We start from the raw sequence: 24,998 nt of genomic DNA, 5'->3' as shown, positions 1-24,998 counted from the left end.
CCTTGAAGTTGCTGCTTTCCTCTGCAGAAAGGCGTTCTGACAGACAGCCAAAGACTGCTCAGAGGTTTGGCACAAAGGATTGCTTCTGCAGCAAAACGTAGAAATAAAGAAACTTATCATCTATTGTGTCAGTCATTTTCACTGCTTTGTTTTTAGCTTAAAGGCCCACTATTATACTTCTTTGAACAAGTTATATGTCTGTGAGCTATACAAAGCATAAAATATTTAAAAAATTATTCTCAGATATTGAAATTTCACCTGATCAGTTCTGCCTATTTTGAGCTAATTACGAATGAACTACATCACGATTATGAAAATAAGCTGCTGCTGGCCGAGCCCTCCTCCTAACTCAGTGTTTATATTAAAACCTCAGACGTGTGAAAATGGCTACAAACAGATGCACAGTGGTACAACCGTACATGTTTGACCCCGAAGCAGAAGTGGAGCCTCCTAAACAACCATCATGCCACAACCACAGAAAGATTAAACTCTGCGGATATGACACACATATATATTGTTATTAATTCAAACTTTGAGGATTCTGCTTTGCTTCAGTGCCATGATCTGAAGTCAAGCAGCTGACATCTGCAAAACAAATGCATTTTTTCCGTAAGTGCGACCTTTTTTAAAATATATATTTGAGAAATCAATGAAGAAGCATCTAACTCAAAATGCAGAGTATCACTTTCAGTTCCAAAGGTAAATGTGCAAATATTCTGTGTCAAGTTATTTTCTAATTTATGCTGCTTCCCCACTTGAGAAGGGATGGACAGAACAATGTAAACTCTTATTAACAGGGATTTTACTCAAAGGACCAAGCAGTTTTCTTCATTTTTTATCCTCCATTTATTAAATGTGTGTCATGATATTCCATGAATGGTCCAAAGCAGGTAAAAACCTTTAAACAAACCCAAAAGAAGAAAAATAATTACTAATCTGCATGTAATTCTACATAAATTAATTCCACTCAAACTACAAAGCAAATGACAAACTATATAAACAATACTAAGCAAACCACTGTGAATCAAACCCACAAAGTAATTAAAGTTAAATGAACAAGTAACTAAACTTAAGTTCTCTAACTTTTAAATACATTCCACATTAATATTTACAATTACATAATATTTTAATTTATTTAAATATACAAATATTCACCTCTCAATATTAATCATAAATATTTACTTTATAAATATAAATAGCTAATGCTAAATTGATTAATAGTTAACCTTAGCACCCAATAACAACAACAATCAATTCAATCATTAAAATCAGTCAATCAGTTCCAGACTTCACCACAATCCACCGCTTCAGTTCAGACGCTGCGGTTATAGGCGTTAATTTGGCCGGTAAAGCTCGCGGCCCGCTGTCGGGATGTCAGTAACTTTGCAGTCCGATCTGTCTTACCGGCTGCCTCTCCGCTCGTTTACAGATTTGTCCAGATCTGCACAAATTCCGGGATTTCTGATGAAGCGTCCCCAAACTCCAGTCCTCTCTGTTTGGCTTTCTTTTCCGCTTTTTTTCTTTCATTGTCCGTCCCTCTTTTAGGTCCGTGTGGAACATAGTGAGCGCATGTCTTTTTTTTTTTTTTCTGATTTGACTTCACATTCTGGGTAATGCAACATGGGACACGGGACTAACAGACACTATCGTTCAGCATTAAATCTGTAAATCTGTGGCTGCCTTTACAGACAACCCAAATGCCATATGGCGAAAAGTTTTATGGTTCACTGAGATTAGGACTCATTTGTTCAGTCACATTGACAGAAATGATAAAAAAAAATCAAACAGCCCCTTTAATTACTTCTCTAATAAATATGCCGCTATGATCATTTTGTCCATTTACATCACATGATTGATCCATTGAAAACACAAGCCATGTGTGCTGCATTTATCCGTGCAGTTTTTGAGATGTGTGGGGAATTTCATCAAGAAACTAAGCCTTATATCAAGATCTTTCTGCAAGCTGTTTTATCTCATTTTAGCATTTCAAATGCAAACTAATTTGCCAAGCACCATCTTCACACTGCTCTTTGTCATGAGCTGTGCTTCCATTCACCATATAACTGCACAATTTGACATTTCAAAAATAAATTTGCTTAATAGAAACACTGCAATTAAAAAAAAAACTTGTTTTATTTTATTGATAATGACCGACAGTGCTAAGGCCCTCCTTTTGGCTCTGATTGGTTGTTTCAAGTAAGCACTGGGAGCGTGCAGGGGAGCTTGACTTTTTACAGGTATCTTTCTCATGCTATACATTCATGGCCCATTGACAGTTTTAATAAATATGTAGAATTTATTTTTTTTTTATATATATATATATATATATATATAAAAGTCACATACTGTAGCATTAACTAACTATTAGACAGGGTGTGTCCATGTTTCTGAAAATGTATTTACAGCTTTAATTGGCAATAATTTATTGTGTCTCTTTTTTTAAGGTAATTAAAGGTTAAAGTTCTATGATCGTTCCATGCTAGATAAAAGGAGTCCAAATGCATAGTTAATTGCCTAAAATAAATGTCATGGTTGTATTCCTGTCTTTCTTTGAAAGAATGCAGTGGAGATCTACCAATACAAATGTACAAAGGAACAATGTCCTTTGTACATTGTACTTTAAATAGTTATTTAAAGACTCTTTTCCACTAAGAGTCTTCAAATAACTATGAACAATTACTGTGTGATCAGATACATAAAAACAGGGACACAACTCACCAAGTAGTAGTTGCCTACAGGTATCGGAAGGAGCATCTGTGGGCATGTCTGACTGCCAACATTGTAAATAAGCAAGTGCTTGCATGTGTATGGGGGTGTGTGTGTGTGGGCGTCTGCGTGTGTTGGTGTGAAGATGAATGACTGTAGATATGTGTTTGATACAGACCAGATGGGGGATGAAACATCAGATGTTTTTTTTGCCGACTCCTCGTTTTTCATGATGACCAGAGGACGGTCATGTGAGAACACTTACTTGACAGCCTCACTTTCAACCACTCTGAGCCAACCATACAAGCCTTCTCAGGCTTCCCTGAAAAAAAGTATTGTTTTCTTTGGCTCAAGCAACACAAAAGTCCATTGAACTTGTGTGTTGCTTCAAGAGTTTAGACAGCTGCTTCCCAAAATAAAATGTCTTTATCTATTTTAAACAGTCTTTAATCAGTCAAGCAGCTGCCTCATTTCTTTGTGTCTTCACTTTCTTTAAGTGTTTTTAGATTTCTAAATAAAGATTAACAGCTGAAAAAGTAGAAGAGCCAACTAGATTCTGTTTCAGGTGTAACACAGTGTGATGTTTTGCAGTCTGCAGATAGAAGAGGGGTGGGGGGTTCCATCTGTTTGAACAGAAAAATAAACTTTTATGTCATGTAAAAGTCAAAAACATCTTATGATCACATTCATGGGTCATTGCAGACAACTCAGTGTAACTTGGGAATTCTCAAATTTTCGAATTCCCATCTGGAAAAGTAAATTGGAATCCACCTCAGATGCCTGCTTGCTACTTGCTAATAAACAAATGTATGCCTGTGTTTCTTTCATACAACAGAGTATTAGGACCAAACTTGTAAACATCTTGCAATTTTTTTCAATTACATTCTTATCGTGGCCCCAGTACTCTTACATAAAAGATTACATGCAAGATTATATTTATTAGGTAGCCTATGATCAGTGATGGCATAGTTACTTTGAAAAAGTAACTTTAATCGGATTACTGATTACTCTTTGAAAAAGTAACTACTTAGATTACTGATTACTTGATTTGGAAAGTAACTAAGTTACATTAAAAGTAACTTTTTTAGTTACTTTCTGCATCTGTTGACAATAATGTTCCGCCACCTGTGAAAATTGCATTAAACTTTACGTATCCTATGTCTGACATCATGACGCAAGCTTCATCAGGGACAGATCCTGTAACAACCAGGGTGCTGTGGTGGCACAGAGGTAGAGGACAACCCACATAAAGAGACCGTAGTCCTCGATGAAGAAAGGTAAATATAAATTTTAAAAAACGATTTAAATGAATAGACTTTTTTTCCCACAAGAAAATTTGTGAGATTACAAAAAATCCCAGTTAAAGTATTAATCAAAGATTAATAGTGTGAACATAATATTAGTAAGTAATATAATAATATATAGTAATATAATAATAGTAAGTGATAGGTATTTTTGTGCACCTAAAATACAAAGAAAGAACCACAGACAATGTTTGAGTTTTCAACCAAGCTTTTGCAAAAGGAGAAGACGCAGTGAATTGCTCCTCTGAACAGCTCACCATGTGTTCTGAAGCTCTGCAGTAGAACTTGCCTTTTATCAACACAAAACAAAAGAAAGGGGGCTGGTGCTGATAAGATTAGGAGCCCCCAGGAACTAACACAAACAAAAGCAGTTTTATGACTAAGGAATCTCTCCGTAGGGGGGGCACAGAGTATAAACAAACACAGGTTTACGACTAAGGAATCTCTCAGAAGACCATCTTCAAAGAACATGTTTTAAGGGTTAAAGAAAGGTTAGATCTGTCTCACACACATGTTCACTTTAACCAATAGATGACCCTAGCAACACTACTAATGTAACAATGATAATAAAATTATTCTAACAGTAAGTGTATGAATAACTTCTAATAGTTTTCCATCCATGTCTATTATATGTGGTTATTATGTTTTAAAAGATCTAATTAATGATGCTATCTTTCTTCAAAATGTTAGATGTACACATTCTGAATCTTTTGTGTTCGAAAAATTATTTTTTCTAAAGTTCAAGTCTGTTACAATTGTGAAATCCTGTTAGTCTTATTTTATTTCGCAAAAAAATATACATATCTTTATTGAAATGTAATATCAAAAGGTTTTGGTGCAAAGGTTGAGGTTTTTGTAATGGTTCCATTTCTGTGAAGAAGGATTGTTTTCCTTCTTTTTTCAAGGAAATCAAACTAAGACTTGGGGATATGAGGAAAGTCTAATGTCCTGATATATTTTTGCTATATGACGATGCACAATATATATCATGATATTCTTACATGAGGTCCAATGTTATTTTAAACTAGAGTCTTTGCAGCATGATGTCACCATGCAAGTTCCCGTCCCCATTTCCCTGCTAGACTTAAATGTAAGCTCATATAAAAAGGAATGCAGTATTTTGCTATGAACTGTCTACACTATGACTAGATAACAAGGAGAGAAATAAGTTTTAACTAAGAAAAAAAATTGCGAGTGACAGGGAAGTAGGTCAGTTATGCTTGACTTTGACAAGCAAACAGACTTAATTAGATGTGCTGTGGAATAAGGTGTGTTTTGGTTCAGCTTAAAAATAAACAAGGTGATTAAATTGTTTAAATTAATCAACAATTGCTGTGTTAGCGTGGCAAATAGCAGCAGCGGCTAATCTACCACAGCAATCACTTATTAATAATCGCAAAATACACGTCAAGCCTAAAAACCCAAAACTGTAAGGAACTGAATGTTCTGTTGTATGTGGGGGTAATGGTTGAGTGTTTTTGGTGCTGAATCCTGATATAAAAAGTTGTGTTGTGTCAAGAAAACCCAAGCTCATCCCACTTCCCCATGCTGGAGATTTAAGTTTAACAGTAATAATAAATAAAGTTATTTGATCGAACTAACAGGAGAGCAGAGATGATCAATGCCTTATTTAGAAACAGATTGTTGAACAACGTAAACGTTTCAGAGAAGGGGTTGTGCAGGCAATGGACATAGGAGGTTGAGGAACCCTGAGACATTAGCACAGACATCAGGACATAATGTCTCTTAAGACAGTGATGGGTATGAGATCATCTGTCCAAGCAGTCAGCCAATTAAACAAGCACAGCAAGAGTGCTAGCCAATGCAAACGCACCAAAATGTGGATAAACCCTATAAAAGGTGGGTGCAAAAGAGGAATCTTTGGTTGGATCCTCCAGGCAGCTTCGAGCCAAGATCGAGATGGACAAAGAACTCTGCAGCTGAAGAAGAGCCGGGGCCACAGAGCCGAAGACTGTCCTGCGCATAGGGCCCACAACCTGTGACTTCAAATCACACTTCTCTCATCAGCTGGGTTCAGACCCCAAAGACAAAGATGAAGATAAAGACAAAGACCAAAGCAAAGGCAAAGAAGAAGAACTGGTGCCTTCCTTCCTGCCAGCACCCATGTCCTGTGTGACCTCACCATCCATGCGGAGAAGAAGTTCATCAGACCTACAGAGATCCCTGCCTCCGCCGATCAACTTCCTCCTCCTGCTGCAGCACCTTCTTCATCATCAGGCCAGGTCTGGGGTTCAAAACGCCAAACTCCGTCCATCTCTCTCAAAGGTTCCCTTTTAAGTTCTCAGTGTCAGCATTAGGGAAAGATAGACTAGATGATTGATTTTACTTATTTGATTATTTCTGCTACTGAATTAAGCTGTACTGACCCTTGCAAAACTGCCTTCCTAATAAAATATTTAGCATAAAAAAAATCTAAAAGATGTTGTGGACATTCAATTAATGAGTCACCTTAAAGTTCTTTGATGGTTGTAAAATAGCTGTGATGTTTGATTCTGGAGAGGAAAAAGTGGAAAATGTTTTTAGGTTGCTGGTAGCCCATATGCAAAACAACATCCTTGGGACTCACCCGAGTCACTAAAACCAACCTGGTTCAATAACAAATGCAAGTTGTAATATAGAGAAGAAGCCACCGTTAACAGGTGTGCTCTGTGAAACTAGTTGGCTGCAGGCTGCTCAGTATGGCTATTTCAGAGGGGGAAGAAGGTTGGGACACCTGGATGTACTGCAGGTCGTCAGAAACCAGGCGAATCGCTTCTCAAAACCAGCTTAAACAGAGTTTACTTCAGTTCTGGACAGGGTAAATCCCAACAGATTTAGGAAACTCAATTAACCTGTTAGATGGAGAGCTGGTAGCACATCTCCCCTCTCAGAAGAGGAAGTAGAGAGTGAGAGAGTAGAGAAAGAAGGGGTAGGGGGTGTTTCGCAACAACAGTTGTCAGTTGCTATGGCAACGAGTCTACCTGTAGCATAAAGCCGATAGAGAGCGAGAAAACAAAAGAATGAGTAGTTTTGAGTTATTTTTCCCATTGCATAGCACTAAATTAATCATACCTACGTCTCCAGATTTCACTATAACGGACTAGTTCTACCGCGGCAGCGCGGCTATGAACGGCATGTAAAAGAACAGTCTGATTAGGCGGTGAAATAAATTGGTACTGTGGCGGTTACAATGTATATATTTCACACCCGAATGTACACTCTTATTGTGAAGGGGAGAAGGTGAGGTGAGAAGACACCAACGGTTGTCCTACATTTTCTATTTTTGGTATTGATTGGAAGACATTGAGAATAAAACAAGACTCAAATAATTTTTTCGCCTTTTTCTGCTGACTTCCACATTGGTGACCCCGAACATCTGAGCATGTTTTTTAACGAGAACTCACCAGGTGCTGCTGCTGGTTCTCCGCCAGCTGTGGTTTCAGACCCAGTTTTTTGCCAGGCAGCCATTACTCCAACCACTGCTTCTGTTTTTACTACCATTATCAAGCTTCTGGAGTTCTGGCAGCACGATCCAGAACCATGGTTCCAGCATGTGGAAGCCCAGTTTCATCTCCGTGGGATAACCACAGAAGAGACCAAGTACTTCCATGTAGTTGCTGTGTTGGATTTCGTTTCCACCCGCCATCTGATGGGTCTGCTGAGGAACCCACCAAGCGCTAACAAATACAGCGCGTTCAAGGAGAATCTGCTTCGGCTCTACCAACTGTCAGACACGGAGTGGGCCGATCGCTTGCTCTCTCTGAATGGCTTGGGGGATCACAAGCCCTCCAAGCAGATAGAGAACATGCTGGCATTACTTGGCTTGGGAGATGTTTCCTTTTTATGCATTTGTTTCTGGGCCAGCTTCCTCCACCTGTTCGCACCGCTCTGGCCAGCTCTCTGCTGATCCGGACAAAGGATTGTCGCTCCCTAGCTGAAGAAGCGGACCGGATTTTGTTGGCTTCCAGGCACTATAGTATGAAAGAATTTCTACCAGGAGTGACTCAAGGAGAGTCGGAGCCTGTTGATGCTGTGGCTGAGGTGACGGAGCGACGAAAGGACAACGTTCAGTGCTTCTACCATCGCCGGTTTGGAGTGAAGACAAAGCGCTGCATTCCTCCATGTTTGTTCGTGCGTCAGGGAAATGACAGAGCCAGCGCTTGCTAGCAGCTGTGTATGCCGGCAACTTGGACAAGCTGCTTTTCATCATGGATGAGGTCTCTGGACTGCGTTTCCTGGTGGACTCTAGTGATGTGTCACTCGCGAACGATCCGGCTCTAAGAGCCGGCTCTTTGAAGTGAACGATTGGAACCGGCTCCACAATGGGAGCCGTTTTAGGATCCTATTTGGGAGCCGGGTTTTTTTCTACAGTATATCACTGTCTCTCCGCCTCCCTGTCACTGTGCTTGTGCTCTGCAAGTGCCAGAGCCGATAGTATTTCCCCACATCGTTTTTTTTTTGTCCTGCGGTGCCTCGCTGTCTCTCCCCCCCTTCTCCCTCTCCTTGCGCGTTTTGCTCTTCTGCCAGTGCTAGAGCGGAGAGTTTTTTTCCTTCGGTCGGTCCACTGCCCTCATGTCAAGCGTGTGCTCCACACATCTGACCAATCACACATAGTTTCAATTAATAATGTGGCGGGAAAACACTGAAAAAAAAAGTTTATCTCCACTTTTTTTGTGGAAACGGCAGGCAATTGGCCAAGCTGTATAGTGTTCGTTGGCAGGTGTTTATGCACAGACACTCACTCAGCGGTCAAGAAGCACAGACAGAAGGGGAGTCAGTGTGAGAACTGAATAGGTGAAAATAAATGAGTGACAGAAAATGGAGCAAGATTTGGACTCATTTTAATGCTACATCAAGCTCCAGGGCAGAGTGCAGACTGTGCAAAGTCAGCATTTCCTATCGTGCAGGCTCGACAAACAACCTGCACAGCCACATGCGGACATCACATGCATCGGTATTGCTATAGCATTGTTATGCGGCATTTTTACTCATCATAAGTGCTTAACAATGTCAATAATGAAACAAAATATTATAAAATTAGGTTTAAGCTATTAATTAATTAATAATGTCAAAAATATATATGGGGAGCCGAAAGAGCCGGCTCTCCACAGTAAGAAGAGCCATTAGAGCCGCATCTCGAAAAGGAGCCGAAAATCCCATCACTAGTGGACTCGGGTGCACAGCGGAGTGTCGTGCCCGTTTTGTGCGAAAGTAACGGACTGCAGCTGGATGCGGCTAACGGCACCCCAATTCGCACTTTTGGATTGAGATTGGTGACCGTGTGTTTCAACGGACGTCAGTTTCAGTGGGACTTTGTAATAGCTTCTGTGTCTACCTATTTTGGGAGCAGATTTTTTGTGTACTTTTAGGTTATTAATACATGTTACTAATAGCTGCTTAATAGATGCTGTGTCTTTTGATACATACCCCTGTAAACTTAGTGGTCCCGGCCATCGACTCCTTACCAACATGCTTGCCACAGGTGATGAGTATCAGCATCTGTTAGCAGAGTTCCCATCTTTAACAGTTCCCACATTTTCTGCTACCATGGCAAAGCATGGGGTGGAACATTGTGTACCTACGGTCGGCCCACCGTTTTTAGCACGAGCGCGCCGTCTAGACACAGCTAAGTTAGCAATAGCAAAAAAGGAGTGTCTTGGCATTGTACAGTGCTCCAAAAGTCCATGGGCATCTGCACATGGTTCCCAAAGCAGACAGGGGTTGGCGACCCCGTGGGGATTTTTGGCGCCTTAACAACAAAACCAGTAATGACAGGTACCCAATTCCTCACATTCAGGACTTTTCTGCCCGCCTGGCTGGAGCAACCATTTTCTCTAAAGTGGACTTGGTTACATCAGGTTCCAGTGCATCCCTTGGATGTACCCAAAACCGCAGTTATCACGCTTTTGGTCTTTATGAGTTTTTATGCATGCCCTTCAGTCTTAAAGGCGCAGCGCAGACTTTCCACCAGCTTATGGATTCAGTCTTGCAGGGTATGCCATTTTTGTTCGTCTATTTGGACAACATATTGGTGGCTAGTCCCTCTGCGGAAGAACACATGGTGCTCCTTCGTCAGCTATTTGTGAGACTCAGTGAACGTGGCTTGATCGTGAACCCAGCTAAATGCCAGTTTGGACTGCTTGCTGTTGAGTTCCTGGGACACAAAGTGTCTTCTCAAGGGGCAGTTCCCCTACCTGGTTGAAGCAGGTGGTTTCCCTACCTGGTTGAAGCAGTTTCCACTTTTCCCCACCCTCCCTAAGTGAAGCCCCTGCAGAAGTTTTTGGGGATGGTAAACTTTTATAACCATTACATCCCACAGGCAGCTCACCTCATGCACCCCTTGTATGAAGCACTTAGAGGGAAAAAATGGGACCAGCAGATAGAGTGGATCCCCGAGAGGGATGATGCCAAATAGGCTTTGGCTAATGCTGCGCTTTTGGCCCATCCATCTCCAGTGGCTCCTGTGGCTCTAACAACTGATGCCTCTGATTATGCAGTTGGGGCAGTTTGTGAGCAATGGGTTGATGGTGCCTGGCAACCCCTTGCTTTTTTTTAGCAGGAAACTCTGGGATGCTGAAAAAAAATCTAGCACCTTTGATAAGGAACTGCTTGCATTTTTTCTGGCAACATGGCATTTCCACTTCATGCTTGAGGGCAGGGACTTTACTGCTTTTGTTGACCACAAGCCTCTCACTTTTGCTATGGCAAAACTTTCTGAACCATGGTCGGCTCGGCAACATCGGCATTTGTCTGCCATTTCAGAGTTCACCACTGACATTCAGCATGTGGCTGGCAAGAATAATCTGGTGGCTGACTGTCAATCCAGAGCAAAGTTTGCTTCTGTGAATTTAGGTGTGGACTACCTCGCCATGGCCACAGACCAACTGACCAACCGGGATATTCTGGCCTTTAAAGCGGCTGAATCCAGTTTGCATTTAGAGGAAGTCTCCTTTTATGAGAGTGGCGCAATGTCTCGACTGGCAAACCTCGGCCTTTGGTCCCTACTAGTTGGCGTTGGCGGGTTTTTGATACAGTTTATTCCCTTTCACACCCGGGCATTAAAGCTTCTGTTAAACTGGTAGGGGCAAAGTTTGTGTGGCCGGGACTCCGTAAAGATGTACAGACATGTTTGGCTTGCCAGCGTGCCAAGGTGCAACAGCACACTAAGTCTCCACTGAAGCACTTTTCTTTTCCGCAAAGGAAGTTTGAACATGTGCATGTGGACTTAGTGGGGCCGCTTCCACCTTCCAGAGGTTTTACCTATCTCCTGACGATGGTGGACAGAACTACTCGGTGGCCGGAGGCAGTTCCGCTGTCATCAACCACTTCGGTTGATGTGGCTCTGGCATTTATCTCCTCCTGGGTGTCCCGGTTTGGTGTGCCATTGGATTTGACCTCCGACAGAGGTCCCCAGTTCACTTCAGAGTTGTGAACTGCAGTGGTAGAGCTCCTCGGGGTTAAACTCCACCGTACTGCTGCCTACCATCTGCAGGCCAATGGTCTTTGTGAGAGGATTGCACTGCACAATGAAGGCTTCATTGTGGGCCTCATTGGTGGATAATAGCTGGATAGATCGCCTGCCTTGGGTTTTGTTGGGCCTGTGTTCGGCTCCAAAAGAGGACCTGCGTTTTTTTCACCTGAGTTGGTCCTGGGCCAGCCTTTTATGGTACCAGGAGAATTCTGAGTCCAGCAGGATCGGTTGATTCCCAGGGGAGTAGAACAGTTCTAAATGGGGAATCTAGCACATCACTGCCTTCCACAGGTGTTTGTGCCAAAGGACCTAATGTCTGCCAAGTATGTATTTATCCACCATGACTCACACTGCTCACCACATCAGCCTCCTTACGATGGTCCATTCCGTGTTTTGGAGAGGGGACCTAAGGATTCTTTGGTGGAGTTGGGGGGTAATCAGGAGAGTATTTCGGTGGACCATTTGAAGCCAGCTCATGTGTTACCAGGGGACCCAGTTGAGTTACTTCTGCCACCTCGCTGTTGTTGTCCCCCAGTTTCTTTACCCACTCTTCCGGGTCCTTCCTGTTGTTAAGGAAAAATGATTATTTTTAGTGCTTAATACAGTTAATCTTATGACATGTGTAACAGTTATATTCAATACTCTTATTTGGAACAGGTTTCGTCTGAGATGCGGTAAGGAGCTGAATAGCAGGCATTCAGACAAGCAGCCCCCCCCCCCCCCCCCGCTGAAGACAGAGCAATAAAAGTAACATTCCGATGGGGGAAGAGACTTCAGAGGTATCTGCGAAATCTCATCTCAGGATTTCGGCGCCAGGGATCCGTACCAGACAGGGATGAGCACTAAGTGGTCCGCCCTTTTACTGAGACAAAAAACAGACATCTTTGCCATAAATGAGGGGAGTTCCAAGTTTCTCTGGGTGCCTGAGGGGGTTTCCAGTTGGTCAGCACGAGGAACGCCTTGGCTGCATAAATTAAATAGGGAAACACCTATTTGGTATAAGATGACTGTAAGGAGAGAAAATGCAGAGAGCGGCCACTATTTTTTGCCTTTTTGTCTTTGTTTCGTGTTTTGTCTGTCTTCCCCTTGTGTGTTTTTATTTTTATGAGAAAAATGCATATCTCTGTTCCTCTGCAGCTTCGTTGTCAATTGCTTTGTATGAGATTAAACTCTGTGATCTGTGACGTCAACACGCTTTGTTGTTGTTTCGTTTTAGCAGCACGCCGCCACTCGTCGAGGATCCCGGGAAAATTAAAGAGGAAAGAGCCAAACGTTTTGTCCAAAGCTAGCATTAAATTATCCTCTATTTTAACACTGTGCAGCTGGTTTGTCCCCATCAGGTGGACAGTTTGGTGGCAGTTGATCAGGAGAGTCTCTTTCAATTTCAACCACTTCCTGTGAAAAGAAGCTGTGGTGGCCGACTTATTAAACTCCCTAGTTGTTACCGTTAGTTATTTCAATTGTTTTGTTTGTCGCTGCTGTTTAGTTTTTCCTTTGTGTGTGTTTTCTTTTATGTACTTGTGATGTTGTTTCACATGTTATGTGTTTTTTTGTTTGTGACATTTGGGGGGGCCGGGGGGGGGGGGGGGGGCTGTGTGGGGCATACAATGTATATATTTCACACCTGAACGTGTACTCTTATTGTGAATGGGAGAAGGTGAGGTGAGAAGACACCAACAGTTGTCCTACATTCTATTTTTGGTTTTGATTGGAAGACATTGAGAATAAAACAAGACTCAAATTATTTTTTCTGCTGACTTCCACAGTACAATTTTTTGTGTTTTTTCTGTTTTGCAAATTGCCTCATTTTGTTTGACATCCTCCATATAAAATCCAAACCACTGCCAAATTATTGATCCAGCGCGGTTTCTCTTTGGAACTAGACTAGTTAATCTGATTCCTCTTCAGTTACTGTAGAAAATCTGGTAGAAAATCTTAAGGTTGGGAGGTGGGAGGGGACTAGTGATGTATTCATAGGGTGTTGAATAATCCATTGAATCGCCGTCCAATTCGCAGTGAATTTTACAGCGAAAGTTTATTATTTGAACGACAATTTATACTCGATAGTTGCAATATAGCCATTTTAACTATCGCAAATTGAAAATATTGCGATACATCAAGTATGCTCAATACATCGCCAAGCCGTAAATCCAACCAGTTAAAAGACCCAAGTCAATATTTGAAGCAGAGAAAATTGCAACTAATGGCTGGGAGACTGCAGCCCCCATCCTGTTATTTTAAATTGTGCATGCTTCACAAAGATAAATAAGGAATAAGAACCTGAGAGAACAGTAGGCCAGAAACATAGATGGATTTCACAGAAGGTGGAGGTTAGACCTTGAGAGTGAACATTAAGAGTCATATGCAAATCAACTTGTGTCAAAAAATTCAAAGAGATTGATGGGAGGGAGATGTAGGAACAAGAGCCGCAGATTATAGCCTTTAAAACAAATGAGACACTTCAATCGCCATGGCAAGAGAGCAGGGTAGACAGATGGGTAGGTGAAATACAAAACACAAACTTCAGAAACAAAAAGAAGTTGAAGCTGTAAAAGTTTGGAGAAGAGAGCAAAGCAAGAGTAAGCGGAGAGGAAGAAGGCAGCAGCAGAAGGTGTCAGCTTGAAGCAGGTTAATGAGCCAACATAAAACAGAATTACAGAGCGAGGAAAGTAATTAACACAGTTACATACTGACCTGAGAACTGCAGGTAGAGAACCACCTGCGTTATAACACCCACACACCCACGCCAGCACTCACACACACAATAAGCCTCCGGTCAGACTGTAAAAAAATTGCGAGAAGGCAAAAAAAAGTACTTCTACACAAAAATATGTGTAAGGAGGTTTTTCTCTGAGATTTGAAATTTAGAAACTGCATTGATTAAAATTATTCCCTCTAAAATATTGAGTCCGTAGCTCTTCTGTAAAATCGCCACTACAATTTCCCCAAAACGCTGCATAAGCGGCTTGTCACGGCTGGTGAGGCACTGACTTAATCAAAATCAGATTTACAAATATAGCCCCCGTACATGTTGTTGTCTGCATATGGAAATTTCCCGCATGTGGACAATGCTGGAGGGCAAAAAGATGATTGTTTAACATGCCATCCATAGCTGCACTGCCGCAGTAGAATAATTCCGTTAACTCAATGAAACTTGGACATGTAGGTATTATTAGGACCTGCCATAGCAATGCATAGGGAGGACAGTGACTGACTAAGTCCATGTTAGTCAACATGCTTGTGACTGTCCACATGCTCTCGAGTACATTGAGAGCATGTGGTGCTAAAGTAAGCATTAGCATCAATGCTAACTTTTAGCATCAGAACGCTGGGTTCCAACCGACAGGCACACTTTGGCAGGCCCCGTTTAAATTTCTTCTGAAATTTTCTAGTCAATTTAGTGCTATGCTCCACAGCAAAGGGAAAATCATTTCTTTCTCACTCTCTGTAGCGGCCAATCTACACGCAGACTCGTTGCCATAGCAACTGACAGCAGCGCCACTTTGTTTCAGAATTCAACAAAAAAAGCACTCAAATGTTTCCCACACAAAGGACCGAAAATTCAGTCTGTTGCACTGATATGATTTTAGGCTTAACATTTATTTTGCGATTATTAATAAGTGATCGTTGTGGCAGAGCTACAGCTTAGTTAATCTAACACAGCAGTTTGTGGGTTATGTTTCTTTTCTGCATTCTTTACACATACAAACTGTAGCTCACAAAACCACATTTCATTAATAAACTAAACAAAAAATGTTATTGCCGTCTTACCTTTACTTATAAATGAAGTCCTTGCGCTCCTCATTCTGCTCATAAATATACTTTCATCCAAAGCCAAGTCTATCCTCGACATGCCAAACATTTTCAGTACGACCTGATTTTGAATATGAGTGGTCGACCGCACGTTTGGTTTAAGTCACAAAATCCCATCTGAGTCCACACAGTGCCATAAGTTGAGAAAAGAAGGAAGAAAAGCAGAAAACACAGTTTCTAGTCAGAACATCCACAAACCCTGTCTTTTCTTTCTGTTTGAAACGAGCAGTACCCTTCCGTCTCATAGTTTGAAGTAAACCTTTGAGCTCTGGTGTTGGTCGTTCTTTAGGATTATTTCCTGCTTCGATTGAATATTAACTTTAGAAAATAGTTTAAGTGTAGAAATGCAGTCTTCCATGTTGACGTCAGGAGAGAGGAGAAAACAATAAATATATTGCTGCACTTAACTTATTTACTGCATGGCTAACTTGCTGTCTCTTATTCTGCAGACATGGAGTCACTAGACCAATGTCTGGGATCATGAACGCCCACCTCACCTCGAATCTGTTTTGTGCCATTTATGGTCGCTCCTCAGCACACGAAACACATTACACACACAGTTGGTGACAACAAACACTGCATACATAAGCTAAGTTATGGAAAATCAATTCATATATTAAATGTTTTTTAACCATTTTATTGGTGACATACAGACAGGAGGAACATGCTCTCATCAAATAGCAAGAGGTTGTGCAATCCTCACCTGCATCTCCTGACCAAATGTCACTGACTCACTGTCATTATATACTTTATCAGTATCAGTATTTCAGAAGGAAAAGGCGCAATATCAGAAGAATAGCCTTTGTGACTTAGCCATAGTGAGCAATGCTAATTCACATACAAAACATTGTGTAGAGAACTTGTAATCTCACCCATGAACAAGTAACTACGATTGTTTCCCCCCTTTTAACATTGAAAGTATAAAATAAAATTATAATCGAACTTTTAATGCTTAACAAAAAACTAAATAAACTTGTGGCTAATCGATAGCCAACCAAACTAATTATAGCACAGAACTCACCGGAGATTCACACCAAGAGAAAAAAAGAGCAAATCAATCTCAAAAACAAATTTCTTCCGGGTCCAGATACATGGGCATCGAAAATCAGCGACAGATGAAAACTATTTCTTGAAAAATATTGAAAAGGAAACTGAGTTTTATCAATAAAGTGACCAAACAAAGCTTTTTTTTCCCTTCTTCTTTGGTTGTTCTGGCCCATATGCTGTAGCGCACCACTGTAGCTTTAGACTACTTTGTTCTTGCGCTCTTTATTTATTGCCACCTAATGGTAATATGGTGTATTACAGACTATAATTCATATCAAATCATAAAGTCATATGGGTTACACTCACAACTCAAGATTAATTAATTTTAAAAACAATGTTTAGACAACTCATCTCTTGTTGTTAAATCAGTTTCATGAACTTTAATTTCTGAGTTAAAAACCAAAAGAATATTCTTGTTGACTTAAATTGCATTTTCAAGGCAGCAGGAGGACTTTCATTTTCAAGTTAAACCACCTTCAAATGTTTTCCAGTGTACATATAATTTAAATTATCCAATTGACAGGTACAAATAATGTTCAACTCACCATGATGTCATTCCAACACTAAGCAAATATTTGTCCAGTGTGTTTAAAAATCTTTGAGTTAATCTTAATAAAAAAAAAAACATTCTGGGAAATGTATTTAGAGTCTCAACTTGAACCCATTTGAGTTGATCCTGCTGTCTAGGCATTTTGAAGCACATTTACCTGGGAAAGCAGAAATATAGACACCACACTTCACCTCCTAATCTCTTCAGTAACATCCAAAAGCCAAGAAAGAAATTGGTCTTTGAAATCCAGATGTGAAAGTTCAGCATGACAGAAACTTGGTGATGCAGTATTAGGTGACCTGTCAGAAATTATTCATCACCTCATTTGATGATTTATTAATGTTCCAGGGAGGCGAGGCAATAGAAGATATGGGACTGTCCTTCAATGCAGCATGTTCCAGTTTTTATTATTTATACAGAAGACCAATGAGGGTGTGAAGAGTTCTACTTTTTTCAGTCCCAAAACATTAAATCTTTAATCATGAGCAGGTTTGTTTTGTACCAGTCACAATCATGTTGATAGTTTTTCAAAACTAATTGTCTTAATCAGAATGAAATTAATGAAGAGAATAAAATACAGAGTAAAATCAAATCAAACATACACACAGAGGGATTTATTTGTAATATGACTAAAAGCAAAATTACGAAACATACTAGTGTTCTTGTCTGTCAAACATCTGAAAACAGAACCCACAGTTCATTGTGCTGCTGTCATGTTCTGAGTTTTTCTGTGTATTTATTTATTGTTTTCTGTGTCCTTGAGTCTCTTCGTTGTCCTGTCCTCCCCTTGATGGTTCCCAGGTGTGTCTCGTTCTGTGATTACCCGCTGTGTATTTAACTCCACCTGTGCTCCTTGTTCCTCGCCGGGTCCTTGTCAATTCAGTGTCTTGTCTCATTTGTGCGTGCTGTCTCTCCGTGGTTCCTGCCTCCGTATAGCTAGTGCTACCTGTGTTGAGCCCTGGTCTCCGCTCTGCAGTGCTGCCTGGTAGTGATGGTGAGATGAAGCCTCATGAGGCATTGAACCACTTGAGCCAAATGGTTCGAGAAAGGGTTCATTTCTTGAGGCTTCATGTGCACACGAAACCACCTACTGGCCAGGTGTATAATCACAGCCAGCTGTATCTTAACACGTGTGATGCATTGAATTTTTGTCTATTATGGCTCTTGGGAATGACTTCACAAAAGGTGTAGGACAAAATCATTTGTCTACATAAATTATGTATACACATATGTGTATAATAAAATATTGTTTGAATGTATCCTCTGTGTGTAATTATTCCCAAAATAGTAGTGTCATGTGATATGGCATGTTGTGTAATAAAGTTTTTCTGTGACTCTAGAAAAATGGCCTGGACTTAATCAGGCAGAGGACAGTGAAAGTGCTTGTGGAACTAGGGAGGGGGTGGTGAATAGGCTAATGCTTGTGTAACTTGGATGATTTCATGCATTTTTATTAAGAAACAACAATTTCTCCACAGTTTTTGGTTTCAAACGATTTCTCTTTTTTGACACTACATGGATGAGGTGTTATTATTGTACCCCAACTCCTTGGAGCACAATAAACACCTCACCTTTACAGAAAATAAGAAACAGTGAAAAATACAGTTCCTCATAAGCAAACGTAATGCATCTGCAAATGTTCAGTTCACCTTACCTTGTTAGGGCTTATCAATTCGAAATCGAAAGAGGAGGGGAAATCCTCCTCTTTCTCGCCGGCTCCATCCTTCTCCTATCCTGTCCTCGTGCTCCTATATCTATCTATCTATCTATCTATCTATCTATCTATCTATCTATCTATCTATCTATCTATCTATCTATCTATCTATCTATCTATCTATCTATCTATCTATCTATCTATCTATCCTAAACTCTCCAAACACACCAAACTAACTGTCTCAAACTAAATAACCATTATCCAAACGCTGCTATCCAAACTATCAAAACTCTATTCACTCTCTCAACTGACCGCAACTCGCCTACAACAACCCACATTTTGAATGGAGCCTGTGGGGTTTCTAAAGCTGTCAAACCCCGCGCCAACATCTGAGCCACTTCCCGAAGCAGTCACGTGATACAGCCAGGCAGCGAGGCTTCGGACGTCATCGTTTTCGGCTCCTCCCCTAAATGAAGCAAGCCTCGATACGCGCTTTACGGAAACGCCCCCTCCATTACTCGACACACGCCTCGAAGCCTCGGCACATCACGTCACATCACTACTGCCTGGTTTTGGACTTTGTGTTGGCTTTTTCGTCATTAAATCATTATTATTCATCTACCTGGTTCCATCTGCCTCACCACCTCAACACCACCATTTCATGACAGCTGCATTTGCAATTATTGCCTTTGGATAAAAATTTGTTCGGTTTGTACTTGTTCTGGTTAATTGATGTCTCTTGCCCATTTGAACAATACCCTTTATATATCTGGTTCTTGAGTTTATTTATTTTCTTAAAAAAATTAGAATAATTAATAACTTGCTAGGTTGAAGTGATGTTCCACTTTGGCATCTTCTTCCTAGTTGCTTTTAAGCTGCAATGGCACACTTTCACTCTATGTGTCAAAATATAGTGAAAGTGATTTCATTAGTGATCTAGTCTTCTCTTAGTGATTACTAAGAGAAGACTAGTAATTCTCTTCTCTTAGTGATTACTAAGAGAAGACTCTGTTGCGCTGTTTTTATTTGCTTGCTATTATTCTAGATCAGGTTCTTCCCATGTTTGGACACCTTCAATCCTTGTAGATGTTTTGTATGCATTGTATTGCTTCTATTTCATTTTCGCATCACTTCTCTCTACATGGCATTCTTTAATGTTGGCCTTTCATAACCCTCAGATGATGCTTTCATTCTGAACTATGTAGAAGTTGAAAGTCCTTGGTGAAACTCTGGATGATTTGAGCTTTTCGTCATTTCGGAAATGTACTCTTACATGTGGAGGACTTTGCGTGGGCTGAAGCACACATGGGTGCACGGCTGATTAAGCTTTCTGAGTGCGCAGAGATGCGCTGTCGGGGCTCCTCCATCTATTAGGATCTGAGGAGTTAAATGAGGCGTACACCCCCACTGCTTTGCTCACCTCGTATTAAAACAACACTGGACACCCAGAGACCTTGTTAGATTATGTACAGCTCTACTTTTTATTGTTCAGCAGAAATTAAACTTCATACAACTTCACTTTTGATCTTAAGGGGAACGGAAACCACAATGGAGACCAGTAATAACTCATGAGTCATTGATTCATCAGGTGAATCTCTCATCATCTCAACTCAGGGATCGTAAGAGGTTGACTACTGTCATATCAAAGCAGGCAGACAGTCAGTCTTTTTCACACACAGATTATGAGAGCTGTTTGATACAGAAAGAGTGATTGTTGCTTAATTCCCTTTTTTGATGCTTGCTTTTTAAGTGACATTCAGAAAGCAGTCTTTAGAAAAGTACTGGATTTTCTTTTTTGTTTTGGACATCTCATCTGGAGAATACAGGAGAGGATTAGGACATCTGACTTGTTTTTCAGAATTCATATTTTTTAAGTCTGAATTCTAAAATTAAAGTCAGAATTTTGAGATTAAGGTAAAAATTCTGAGAAAACAGTTGGAATTTTGAATTTTTCTCATACTCTTGATTTCAATCTGAGAATTCTGACTTGACTTCAGAAGAAATTCTGAGATTAAGGTTGAAATTCTCATTAAAAAAGTTTGAATTCTGACTTTTTTTCAGTGGCCCTAATCTTCTTTATTAGGGGGACATACCATCATCCAGTGTCTTAAACTATAACATGCAACACACACATCTGAAACTCATTTGAGCTTTTAATAGTGTCAGCTTGTCAGAATATCACCAGTTTTTCAAGCAGTTCTGTAATAGCTCAAAAGCTTAAAGATCTTCCTGAAAGCTTCTGCTTTGAAATGCGATTGAATTCTCACTGGGTTTTTTTCATAATATGGCATACTTAAAAGAGAGGAATGCAAATTGTTTCAGAATGCATTAAGAATAGATGGACCTCTAAGTAGGGCTGGACAATAAATCAATAACAATATACAATGCAAAAGTCACCTTATCAATAGGTAATATGTTTGATAGAATTTTCAATAGTTACACTGACGTCTGATCCAGAAATGCACATGATTCTGGAATATATTGGCAAAGGAAAAGCTTTAACTCTCCTGTTATGTTAGTTTCTGAGGTACAGCAATAATGTTCGTGGGTCAATTTGACCTTGGGAGTGTTTAATCATGCAATAGTGTCAGAAACAAAAAAAAAATCCAAAACATTTTTGTATCTGATTATTAACTCCAGTACTAACCATTTCAATCAATATTTGAAATGTTTGAAAAACAATTATGTTTTTTTATTTCTCAGAAATTAAGGATCAATGACGACAACCTACTCATTTGGAAAAAAACCTAGACATGAAAAACAGTAATTTCCTTGAAATTGATCTTTGGTAAATTTTTTCATATTACATTTTGATTCTTTTTTTCAATGGGTGATCTTTATAATTGAACTTGAGACACACATACTGTTCAGGGTCAAACTGACCCGCTGATTAAAATCAAGATAAATGAGTCATGCAGAGAATATTTATGTTTTCCTCCACTTCTGCTGAGTGTCACTCAGTGTGGGTGGAGTTTGCCCATGGGAACAGAAAATGTTCCTGTCAGAAGTTGGATGGACACCTGCTTTCTCGCAGTTTCCTAGTGAAGTAAAGAGAATAGTGGGAAAGTGGGCTTGTGTGTGTCGGGGTGTGCATGTATGTGTGTGGTGTGTTGTGTTTGTGTGTGTGGGATGAAATATGGTTCATAGCTGCAAGGAAATATATAGAATTGGACATTTTAAAATCTTTTTTGCACTTCAAATTGACTGCCGGGTCAAATTGACCCGAACAGTATCTATGTAAAAAGTCGATGCATGTGTAAAATCAATAAATTTTCAATTTATATGTAGAGTGCACCTATTAAGACAAATAGAAAAAGTTTCATGCAAAAAAATACTTCCAACTATTTTTAAAAAATGTTTTAACTTTAAAACGGGTCAACTTGACCTGCAACATAACAGGAGGGTTAACCACTCAACCTCTCACGCTCAGTCAAGCAAGGTTGGTGGCATCAACTAACTCACTTACTCTTTGGTTGTCTATAAACACCCTGTTGAGTTAGTTGTGCAGCAGCAATTTAAAGTTTTTCCATCATGCCTCATAACTTCTGGTCACATCAATAGTTTGGTAGTATTTCAGATATCGACTGATTTGAAAAGCTTATATTGTGATATGATTTTCAGCCAAAACACATCATCATTGCAATATCAGTATGCACATCAAGAATTTTGCAAATGCAAATGGCTGACTGGAACGACTGTTAACTGTTAGCAAGCTGACTATTTTCTTGTGTTTTAAAGATTTCAACATTTATTACACTAATGAGATACTCATGCTGACTTAACTTCTATGGATTTACCAAGTCTAGATTTGAACAGTCCTGAGGCAAATCAAGGGCAGCATAAGTGGCTGGGTGTCATTTTGGCAGAGGCAGAAGGTGAATGCTGTACTCAGAAGTCCATCCATCCATAGTCTATATCACCTTATGCATGCAGAATCATAGGAGGATGGTGACTATCTCCAGGATAATTGGGAGAGAATCTGGGTTCACCCTGAACCTGTTGACATTCAGGGAAAAACAGCCATGCACATGCATACACACACTCATATCCCATGGGCAATTAAGAGCAGCCAATTAATACAAAGGCTATATTTTCAGAGTCAGTGAAGAAACTGGAAAATCCATTCATGGGTAAAGCATACAGTCTCCATTTAGAAAGATTCTTGGACCAGCCAACACTGCTCCATCATATAGCCTGGCCTAAGATATTGTTGCAAAATAAAGATAAATAGATGTCATCCAAAATGAAACAAGAGGAATAGTTTCATTCTCAGTTTTGCAGCTCTTAAAATCCACTTCCTGATGAGGGAGTTTTAAAGGTGCAGGTTGAAGTGATTTAATTCCTTGGACTGAGCCCAGATTTTCAGACAGATATCCTCTGAATTAGATTGTTTTTTTAAATTAATTGGGCAGGCCTTCAGTATGTGATCTGCACATTGATGTACAGATAAATATTGTGAAATTCACTTTTTAACTTTTAAATAAAATCTGTGCACTGATCAAAGGAAGTCCCTGAGCTGTTCCTGTCGTACATATCATCATGTTGTCTTTACCTGGCTTTGTTCTTCATTTGTGAGCTTTCTATTTCAACTTCTTAAGCTTTTCACATTGCTAGATTTACCTCTCCTTGACTGTCTCCCCCTCATTACAGTCTCACCCTGTGATTTGCATGACTTTAATCCTCCCCCATTTCAGCCTATAATTCATTCTGTCAAACTACAGCTTTTTGTACAAACTGCTTTCCAAACCACCGTTGCAGATTCTTTCCAGCTTTTCAACTTCTGCAATCCAATTTGATGTCCTAATGATCAACCCCCTCCCATGTTTCCCCACTGAATTCTGAAGGGGAGCATACCACCCCTAGTATGAGCCTAATTTCCAGGTGCAGCCATGCTGTGATGAATTGTCATGTTTTGAATCATATGGATCTGAGTAACAGGCTCTGACTGAGTTCATTTTTGCTTAGAAACTCAGTCAGTTTCTAACCATGAGTACTATAGTACTGCTATAGTTCCTGGGCTTTCTGTTAATTTATTGTTGACCTTCCTCTAAGCTTTCAAAAGGGTTATCAACAAATTAGGGTTACAAAAAGAAATAACTCCTGATGTTTTACATTGTTAGGTGTAAAAAATCCTGACAGCTTTTTAAAATTTAAATAAACATGAACTGGAATAAATGTAGGATTTATAATTGTTTTTCCCACTGGTAATCATACATGTGGTTTTGGGTCTGTATACTCCAGTCTTGCGTCTCAGTCAGACAAAACAAATTTTCCTGCTGATCCAAAGATGAAAATGCACCGCCCTGCAGCAGTTTGCCTCTCTGCCAGCATTGTGAACATAGATTGTGTGTGTGGCTGAGTTGCTGCACTCCTCTCTGTATAAAATTCTGTGCCCTGATAAATCAGCAATGACACATACAGTTAGACACACAGCCCTAAAAACCCACCCAAGGCTTTGTCACAGTTGCCATAACAATGGGCGTAAAAAACAATTAGGAAACTGATTGGCTGTGTATAGTTTAAGAGGGAACAGATAACTGCAGTTAAAACATGCATTGTAGATCTGACTCTGTAACAATGGCTGTCTGCCTGAAACTTTTTTTCCTCAAATCTGAGATAAATTCAAATGTGCAAAAGCCAGACAATTGTAAAAAGTATACAAATACCACCCTAAACTGTCTTGGATATTTCAGTATGTATATAAAGTATAACTTGGACCAGTTCATTGTTTATATACATTCATCGGTCACTTTCTTACGTACAACGTGCTAGTACCAGGTTAGACTCCCTTTTGCCTTAATCCTTTGTGGCATACATTCAATAAGGTACTGGAAACATTCCTCAGAGAATCTGGTCCTTGTCGAGATGATAGCATCACGCAGCTGTCCAGATTTTTCGGCTGCACATCCTTGATGTGAATCTCCTGTTCCACCACATCCCAAAGGTTCTCTATTGGATTGAGATCTGGTGACTGTGGAGGCTATTCAAGTGAACATGAAAATGAGTCCACTTTAATGAACAGGACAGTCTGAGATAGTTCACGCTTTATGACATGGCATGTTATCCTTCTGGAAGTAGCCATCAGAAAATGTGTACAATGTGGTCATAAAGGGATGGACATGGTCAGCAACAATACTCAGGTAGGCTGTGGCATTGACACAATACTCAATTGTGTCAATGCATTAATTGTATTAATGGGTCCAAAGTATGCCAGGAAATCATCCCCCCACCATTGCACCACCAGCCTGAACACTTGATACAAGGCAGGATGGATCCATGCTTTCATGTTGTTCACGCCAAATTCTGACCCTACCATTCGAATGATGCAGAAGAAATCAAAACTCATCAGACTAGGCAATGTTTTTCCAATCTGCTATTGTCCAATTTTGGTGAGTCTGAATGAATCATAGCCTCACATTTCTGTTCTTAGCTGACAGGAGTGGCTCCTGGTGT

Source organism: Xiphophorus maculatus, chromosome 11, assembly GCF_002775205.1.
Source record: "Xiphophorus maculatus strain JP 163 A chromosome 11, X_maculatus-5.0-male, whole genome shotgun sequence".
Classification (NCBI taxonomy): Eukaryota; Metazoa; Chordata; class Actinopteri; order Cyprinodontiformes; family Poeciliidae; genus Xiphophorus; species Xiphophorus maculatus.
Note: the sequence above shows the minus strand (reverse complement) of the source record.